The sequence below is a fragment of the Suncus etruscus genome, chromosome X, assembly GCF_024139225.1.
Source record: "Suncus etruscus isolate mSunEtr1 chromosome X, mSunEtr1.pri.cur, whole genome shotgun sequence".
Lineage (NCBI taxonomy): Eukaryota > Metazoa > Chordata > Mammalia > Eulipotyphla > Soricidae > Suncus > Suncus etruscus.
The window spans coordinates 3,630,611-3,640,201 of record NC_064868.1 but is presented as its reverse complement, the minus strand read 5'-3'; the positions used below and the strand labels follow the sequence as shown (position 1 = coordinate 3,640,201).

Genomic DNA, 9,591 nt, shown 5'->3' with positions numbered 1-9,591 from the left:
GGCATACATTACAAAAACCCAAGAATAATCAGTGCTGGTAGGAATGTGGGGAAAAAGCTATTTACTGCTGTTAGGAATGCCAGCTAGTTTAGCCTTTATGGAAACAATAAGGGGATTTCTCAAAAACTGGTTATTGAAATTGAGCTCCCATATGATCCAGCCATACCACTCCTAGGGATATACCCTAGGAACACTAAAACACAACAAAAAGGTCTTCTGCACACCCTATATTCATTGCAGTTCCATTTACAAAAACTGGAATCTGGAAACAACCTAGATGACCGACACGAAATGAGTGGTTAAAGAAACTGTGGTACATATATACAATGGAATACTATGCAGCTGTCAGGCAAAATGATGTAATGAAATTTTTCTATGCATGGATGGAGATGGAAACTATTATGATGAGTAAAATAAGTCAAAGGGAGAGAAATAGACACAGAATAGACTACTTATCTATGGAATTTTAGAAACATAAAGGACAGTATAATAATAGCCAAAAAAATAGAGGTGAGGGCTGGAAAGACCAGTTCAAGATATGAAGCTTACTACAAAGAGTACATTTATAAATATAACTATACCAACAACTATAATGGCCATGATAATGTGTGAGAGATATAGATTTTTTTGCCTCGAAGACAGGCAGGGTTGGGGCAGGAGTGAAATGGGGGCATTGGTGGTGGGAAGGTTGCACTCATGAAGGGGATGTACTTTTTATGACTGAAACCGATCTACAAACCTGTTTCTAATCATGGTGCTTAAATAAAGATATTATTATTATAAAAAGACATAGAAGGGACTACTATATCAGTGAGAGTTAGAAATGATCACTCTGGACAAAAACTGGGTACTGAAAGGAGACGAAATAGTAGGCATAATATCCTGTCAGTAACAATATTGCAAATTATAGTATATAAAAGGAAAAGAGAGATGTGAAAAAAAGTCTTCCCTAGAGATAGCCAGGGTTGGTTGGGACATTGGTGGCAGGAAATGTGGCAAATGTGACAATGTTGAAGGGTGTATAAACGAACAACAATTATGAGCAACTTTTCAATTGTGAACCTTTTATTAACAACCATTTAACCATGGTGTTTAAATAAAATAACTAAATTTTACAAAAGCTGAATTGTGGTCTAACCTGTGGGGGGTGGAGAAAACATTTTTTTTTTCAAAAAATATGGAACGCTTCATGAATTTGCGTGTCATCCTTGAGCAGGGGCCATGCTAATCTTCTCTGTATCATTCCAATTTTAGTATCTGTGCTGCCGAAGTGAGCATGGCATTTTTATTTTTACGAGTTTCTAACTTTGGTCTTTTTCTTTGCTAGAGGTGGAAGTTTTCATATTAATATACATTTACTGCAATTATTTCGATTCTGTGGCTAGAATCACATGCATTTATTGATCTGTTTACCCACATATCCATTCATTGGTTTATTGTCTTGAAAAAATATCCAGAAACTCTCAAATTGAGCCCTAATGTCTTTGAGTGTGGTCAGGATGGATTTTCATGCACCTTGAATAAGTTCAGCCTGAATTTCCCCCCCACCCCAGAGACAGTAGCTGTCTTTCTGCACTGAAACAATGAAATGTGTATCAATCCGTTTGACTAAACTTGATTCATAAAACAGATCCAACAGTTGTTGCTACTCATTAAATATACCAGCCTATATGAATACTCTTGCTTTTTCTTCCTATTGGTAAGTGAGAAAATACTCACTTTTTTTCTGTCACTTAAAGTGGACATCTTTAGCAACACTGGCTCTGTTTTCTCATCTGCTTGCTGTTGATGTTGAACTTGCCCAGCTCATCCTTGCTGCTCTGCAGCTGTGCTTTGATGGTAAATCCTCCAAGCTGCTTCATTCACAATAGGACTGCAGTTCCTTCTAGCACAGGTCTCCATCAGGGAGTAGGGAGGGCAAAATATGACACAGCAGCGGCACCTCTCCACTACTGCTATCCTCCCACCTGCTCTCTCTCCACTCTTTCTCCTTCTGCCCCCTCGCTTCCTGCCTTCAGTCTTGTTTACATTTTTTCCCACTGGGCAGGCAAAGAGGCAACAAAACTCTTACAAAAGGTGTTCTAAAAGGCTAAGGTAACGTTCTCTTTCCCTCCCACATGCTTTGCTTGTTCTCCCTGGAAAGGAATAAATGCCTTTATTCCTTATAAATCGCCCACTTTAGTGACTTTTCCTCTTGATGTACTTTTTGGGCGGAAGCAGCAGAGCAGCTACACGTTCACACACAGGAAAAAAATGCTCTTGGTAGTCCTAGCAAGAATTTACCATACACAGGTTTATAAGAAGTCTATGCAATAAGACAACAATTCAAAAATTGTATTTTTTTCTATAAAAATGATGTCTGTTAAAAATAATTTTTGAATTGTTGTCTTATTGCATAGACTTCTTTCCATGTATGAGGCTTTGGGTTCCATTCATGGCAACACACACATCCACATCCACTAGTAAAAGGTTTGGACTCAGTGAAATACTGATGTTCTTTCATGGTTTGCTCATTTGTTCATCATGAAAACATTTCTGAACAATCTGGATTGAATGATAGATGCACGAATAATAAACTGGTACTTAAGATAAAATAATCCTAGGTTCTAAACAGTGTTTTTGCTGTTGACTATATTTTAGAGTATATGTTACTTAAATTTCATTCACTAACTGAAAAAAAATCACAGATGTATTTCTAATTTCAAGTGACATATATTAAAATGTCAAAACTTCATGGGTGAATTTTAAAATCCTTGTAATGTTTAAAACAGCACTGTTGAATTTAAATACTCATATGTAACTGCAGTGGGAGTTAATGAAGTAACTAGAAATGCTATAATTGAAGTATTCCCTTCCTCTAGGTCACAATTCTTGGCATGGAATGAATAGTCATTAACATGATTTTTTTCCTTGAAAATATCTAAAAGAAATTATTCATCTGTTTTAGAAAAGAATTTTCAGAGAAATCTGTGGTGTCTTCATCAACTTGATAGCTCTCTATGAAAATACAGGGGAAGTCTTTCAATACTCAGAGTCACAAATTCCCCTTAAATTTTCAGTGTTCTAGCATAAAAGATGGAATAGAAAGGGAGCATTTGAGACTGTCAAAATGTAAATGACACACTTAAGGTATATTCATCTGGCACAGTAACACTTTACTTTTTTGTCACACTGAACATATTTAGCTTTCGTCATTTTCAAAATGTGACAATTTAATATGGGATTTTATAACTTTGGAGTTTTTTCCCCATTTATAAACATCCATCTTGCTGCTGTACAATAACACTGCAGCTTCTCTTCGAGGACTAGGTTGGCAACTTTGGTTAAGTTCTTATTAAAATTGCCCCTCTGATACTCCTGCAGGGCAGAGGAGACTCCCTTGAGCTTGTGTTGTGGGTGAGCACATTCTACAATCTAGCCTGCCTTTTCTACCTCTACAACTTTCCAAAGAACTTTCCAGTTCCATCTCTTCCTCTGGATCAAGCCCAAGTACTCTATACCTAGATACCATTAAATACCCTTTTTAGAAAGGCTTCTTCACTCCTCCAATCCTTGAACCCTTCCCCCTGGAACACCCACTCCTCCTGTGACCTGACCTATTGTTTTCTATATCTATACTGGTGCTTCTTTGCCTTATCACCATAAACACTTTAGGCTGTATCACACACTGTTGGGGGTTTGGCTCATGCATTGTGGCATATTTGAACATTGTTTCTGGCCTTTACCCATTCAAAGCCCATAGCATTTCTCCTTACCACTTGTGGCAACCCAGAATGTCTCTAGAAATTGACAATTATTCCCCAGAGGAGGGAATTTGATAACCACTAATCAAACTGAACGAAAACAGGGAGCACTTGTTACAGAAGACTGAACACAACAACAATGATGGAACAGAACCTCCAGAACCGTAAAGACTCTATCCTAGACCCTGTCCAAATACCAAGATCGCTAGCTACAGTGGCCTGATTTTCTCACTCACAACTGAGAGGAAAGTTTCCTGGCACCACAGAAAAGCCCTTGGGATGGGGGTAATGAGTATATATGGAGCCAGTGGTAGATCCCATGATGGTATGCTTCAAGGATGGAGAAACCCTGAATCTCTTAGGCCTTGGGAATTTCCTTTCTTCCCCAATACTTACTGTGCCTATGCAAAAAAAAAAAGTGGGGGGAATGCCAAACCCTGCCACTCCAGCAACCCTTCTTTTTCTTGTTTTGTTTTGATTTGTTAGTTTTTGACTTTATTTTACTTCTACTTTTTCTTTCTTTTTCACTCTTATGGCTATTACTTGGAGATTTTCTTTTCTTTGCCGGGTGCATTTTTTTCTTTCCTCTTTCTTTCTTTTTTCTTTTTTTTTTCTCTTTCTTTTTTGGTAGTTGCTACCAATTTTTTCTTCCTTTTTTATTCTTTTTATCTCCAACGACAACAGAATAGATACCATAGATACCCAATGTACAACAAGCTGTAAAGTGGAAACCAGATACACTATATTCTGTGGGGTAAAGGAGGGAGATATGGGATACATGCTGGGAACAGGGGTGGAGGGAAGACAACACTGGTGGTGGGAATGCTCCTCATTCATTGTCACAATGTATCATAAACAATTCTGTGAAAGATTTGTAATGCACTTTGGTCACAATAAAAATTAAAAAAAACGTTCATGTTAGAACCAAGTTAAGGGGATTGTTGGATTTGTTCTCTAGGCCCCAGAGGTACCAATAATACCTTGTGGCATTGTTCCTCTTTTGCATAGGTGCATTAAAATGGGAAAATATTACATATGCAAACAAGTTCTTATCTAATAGAGATAGGAACACAAATTTTGTAATGCAGTTAGGCCTTATACCCTGAACACTGGCATAATGACCTTGGCCCAGGCCTCAGAAGAATTGGCATTGTCCATACACCCTTGAATCATTGACCATCTACGGAAACAACCACAATTGTCTACAACATCACCAGGAAGCAAACCTCTACCAGGGAAGACCCTACTGCTACTCTGGCATTGACTTACTCCAAGGAGTGTTCCCTTAACATCCAGATGACTCAGCAACAGCAATAACCTGCTTGCAGGACACTCTGCATCTAATGGTGAGGTGAAACTAGAGGACACTCCACATCATCCTGACTTCAATGAAGGAAATACACAGAAACCAGAATCTTTAACTACAGAAACCCGACACCAATGACAGCTAATGTGCAAATACATTTCAGAAGGATCACAGAGAATGACTCAGGGGTGGGACAACCCAATATGCCTGGAACCCAGAGTCAGTCTTATATCAGAAAACTTCAGGGATAAGGTCTCCTTGTATTTAGGCCAAGGCTTTTTTATCCGTTTTTCCCATATTTTGCTGGGCTTATGCAAACAACAATTGCCACTCTCACACCATTATAACTGTATTTTTTAAATTCTTATCCTTTCCTTTAAAAAGAAGAGCTTACTAAATTTCTGCTGGTGCTTTAATGAATTCATTGTGATTCAATACTTTTCAAAAAATTCTTTCCTTTCTCTTCCATCTCTTTAGTTTTTCTTTCAAAATTTTCTATTTTTTTAAATCATGTTGCTTTTGGTCTTCCTAAAAATATAATATTATCAGTTATGTCAACTATGTAATGCATTTTCTTTTAATAAATTAAAAATTAAAAAAATCTAGTACTTCTTTCCCCACTTCATGCTTCTTGTGATCCTCTCTCCCTATACACTGAGAAAAATAGCTGAAAAGGACTAACTCACTGTACTACCACTTACTTGACTGATCTCAAGGCATTTAGAACATCTATTCTTTCTTCCCTCCTGTGACTACTAGTCTGTTACCACTGTTCTTAAAACTCAATTTAACATATTATGCAGCCCTTTTTTTATCCCTTTTAAACTACTGTATAATTTTTATTTATTCAGTTATGCTTCACAATTCTTGTTTCTCTACCATTCATTCCTAAACATGCTATAATATTTTTGTTTCATTTTGTTTGGGGCCACACCTAGTGGTACTCAGTGTTTATTCCTGACTCTTTGCTCAAAGATCACTCCTGGTAGCACTTGGCAGACTATATGGTATTTCAAAGGTCAAATTTAGGTCAGCTGTGTGCAAGACAAATGCTTCACCTGCTATGCTCTACTCCAGCCCCTGTTGTAATGTTTTTTAATTTCAATTAAATAACCACATGATCTCAGCCTATTGTTATAGCACAGCCCTATGATTTCCCTTCTCCTCTCCTTTTTCCCTTTCCTTCTCTCCTTCCTCTTCTTACCTTCTCTATCAATATCCCCACTGTAAATGGCCTTAGCCAGTCATTTGCATGGATTTTATGATATCTATATGTCAGTTATTCCAATCTACACCTCTACCAATCATTTGATTCCCAATTATATCTCCAGATTCGTTTATACATATTTACTTGGATGTCTCACATTTCAGCAACTCTGACGTAGCGTATCCAAATTGGAAATTCCAATTATTCTCTAAAGCCTTTGCTTTTTCAGTGTTCACCTTTCCTATGAATGTAAAAAGATACTTGGGCTGAGAAAGCCAATATTCAAGTTAATTTCCTTCTTGTCTTTCTACCCTTCATCCCTCATCAAATCTTTTCAACTCTACTTTCAACTAGATTACAGATCTGACCTCTATCCACTATTCCTCTTTTGCCTAAGCTACCATCATCTGCTGGATTTGACAATAAGCCTATTAATTAGTGCCTGGCTTCCATTTTAGCTCACCTACAGAATCTTCCTCACATGTCAGGGTAACCTTTAAAAAGTTGTAAATTGGCTTATTGCTCCCCTGCTTAAAATTCTTCAATGGTCTTCATCACATTTAGAATACAAGTTCATGCCCTTCTATAACCTGGACTGATCTGGGCAATATTTAAAATGATTTCTTATTCCTCCCTCACTTTACTCTAGCCACTCTGACTGTCTTGCTGTCTATCAAATACTCCAGACTAATTTAAGCTCTTTGGCCTTTGCACAAGCTCATTTCTCCTCATCTAAAATCTTTATAGGTTTGGCATCTTTCCCAGATAATGTATACAGGGGAAAGCAAGAAACTGCCACACCCATCAAAGAAATGTGTTTGTTTGTGTACTTTTGGACTTATTTTATTGACAACCTGTGCTAGATCCTTAGGGAAGCTTGAAGAATAGACTTGCAAGCCATTGCCAGAGATTTTATTATTCAGGTGGCTGCTTCATGACCCTGAACCTGATAGAAACTTGCACCACTTTGAAAACACGTCTGTGCTTTTGGAACATAAATCAAACAACGATCAATTCCCAAAGAGGCTTTTTAATCTCCTCCCCAACCAATCAATGCCTTTTCTGAATCCTGCCTTGTTGGACAAAAATTCCTCTTGTGACCTTAGCCAAGCCTTTCACTTGGAGAGACTCTCTGAGCTCACTTTGGCAGGACATGATTCCCTTTGTTTGCTACACTGCTAAATCCAGCCCTTAGCTTTCACATATGCTAGAATGATCTGCCCTGCAGATTTCATGTTATTCCCCAGTACTGGTTTAGCTTTTAGCAGTTTTAGAAGCAATGGTACTTAAAACATTCTCTTTGTTTTCCAATACCCATTTGTGGGGACATGAGGCATTCCTTTCCAAGAGAGGAAGGATTCTACTGACTTGGATCAGGGACTGTTTAGGTAATCTGTTCTGAAAAATCACCCCAAAATCCATGTTTCAAACACCATCAAATCTGAATCATTGTTAGGTGCTTCTGAATAACACGTCCTCGAACCAAGCCCCTAAACCTTAATTACTATAGCTATTTACTTTGCTTCCTCTCTGTGGGTGAGATTTACATTAATTAGAGTATAATGAAGCCTGCCCTTTGAAACAAATTTATTCCTTTGTTTGCATTCATTGAAGCAAATCCACTGCACTGTCTATGAGTAGCACTGAAAACAGCTTAGACAGAACCAGACCCCCAGACCTAACGTTCCCAACCCTTCCCAAGACACTTGCAGCTTTGCTCACTTGAGATTCATGAACAGAGACCTGTGGGTTCTTTTGTCTTGTTTTCCTACCTGCGGGACAGACACACTTTCTCCGAAAACATTTCCTTCTCTGCAGCTTTCTGGTTAGTATTCAGGCCACTACCTCTCTTATCAGACGGTGGCAACAAAGCTTTTCCGCCTGAATCTTCTCTGAGGTGGCGGGGGAATGGATTGCACAGTAATGAGCTGTTTTTGCAGGCTTCCTCCGGGAGCCTTTTCTTATATCCCTTGGCAAGAGGAACTAATTCAAAACAGCAACCCAACCCTTGGGCATCTAAGAGTCACAGAAATTCAGCTGACTTGACAGTAAGAGGGTCTCCCTGAAAATCAGTGCTGTAAATCAGAGCTTCATTCTTCAAGGAGGGGGGGGGGGTGGCTGGAGGTTTGTTGGAACCTTATATAAGACTTTTATCCTGATCACTGTTTGCAAGCCAACAGAAGATGGTTGAGAGCGTGCTGGGAGCTGCTTTTCTTTCCTGATTATGCTGTTTCATTCTCTTAGCAATGAGAATTGAGCATCTCAGAGCTTCTTTTTATCCCAGAGAGGCCATCATGCACTGTTTTATTCTTCACAAACATGACCAGATAGACTTACTGTTGTCAAGAGTGAGAATTTTCTCTGTACACCTTCAGGAGCTGAGGCTGAGCCTGGAACTGTGCTATAGAGGTTTGCTAGAAGAATGGTCAGTAAATGCAAAATGGGGCTATGGTGATTTGGACGCTGTAGTGAGCCTTGCTGCTGCCTGGATTTTTGGCATCCCGAGTTCTGGAATAACCACACGGGCTTCCATTTCTTTGACCTCCAAGCTGCTCTCAGCTGCTCTCAGTTCCCTTCAGTCTCTTCCCTCAGACTGACTCTCTGTCCAATAGATTGCTCTATTTAACTTTGATGCACCTGTTCTACACTCACATGGCCCACTCTCTGGCTTTTCTATTTCGTTTGTTTTGTTGTAGCTTCCAATTTCCACACCTCTCACCACTGTATCTTTTGTTTGTTTGGGGGCCACAACCAGCATTTATCAGGACTGTAAGCTCAGGGATCCCTCCTTATTAGCTCAGAGGACTGTGTGGCTCCAGGGATGGAACCCAGATCAGCTACAGCTACATGCAAAGCAAGCACCCAACAACATGTACTATCTCTTCAACCCCTCCTCATTATAGCTGCTCTCTCATCTTCAAGGTGCTCCTTATTCTTTTCTTTCTTTAGTCTTCAGTCCTCCCAGTCTTTTATCTATATCCTGCTTCTTCTGCTCCTCCATTTCTATCCCACAGCAGGTTTCTCTCGGCCCGGCCTTTGTAGCTTTCTTCTATGGAGATGCATGTATCCTGATCTGCAGGAAGTTGGAATTGAGTCACATATTCAACATGGGAAATCCTCAAGCAATGAAAGCTTCAGAGTCTAGAGGTAGAAAGGAGAGATCTTATTTTGGAGCACAAAGATTAATAATTAAGCTACAGTGTTTTGTTTCATTTAAACTAGCAATTCTTGGCCCACGGCAGTTTTGTTGCCACTTTTGGTGGTGTAGTTACTTTTGGTGGTTATACTATGGAGGAGAAATAGGGGCCAATCCAGTGCTGATCTTAGGTGGAAAG

The 9,591-nt window shown here is 39.1% G+C and overlaps 1 non-coding gene across 1 annotated transcript; it reads right to left on the bottom strand.

The window, feature by feature from the left end:
• Positions 1–1,171: 1,171 nt before the first annotated feature.
• LOC126000185 (U6 spliceosomal RNA) lies at positions 1,172–1,278 on the bottom strand. The gene has a single exon (XR_007492546.1). It is a non-coding gene; the product is annotated as a U6 spliceosomal RNA (small nuclear RNA).
• Between the last annotated feature and the right edge of the window lie 8,313 nt (positions 1,279–9,591).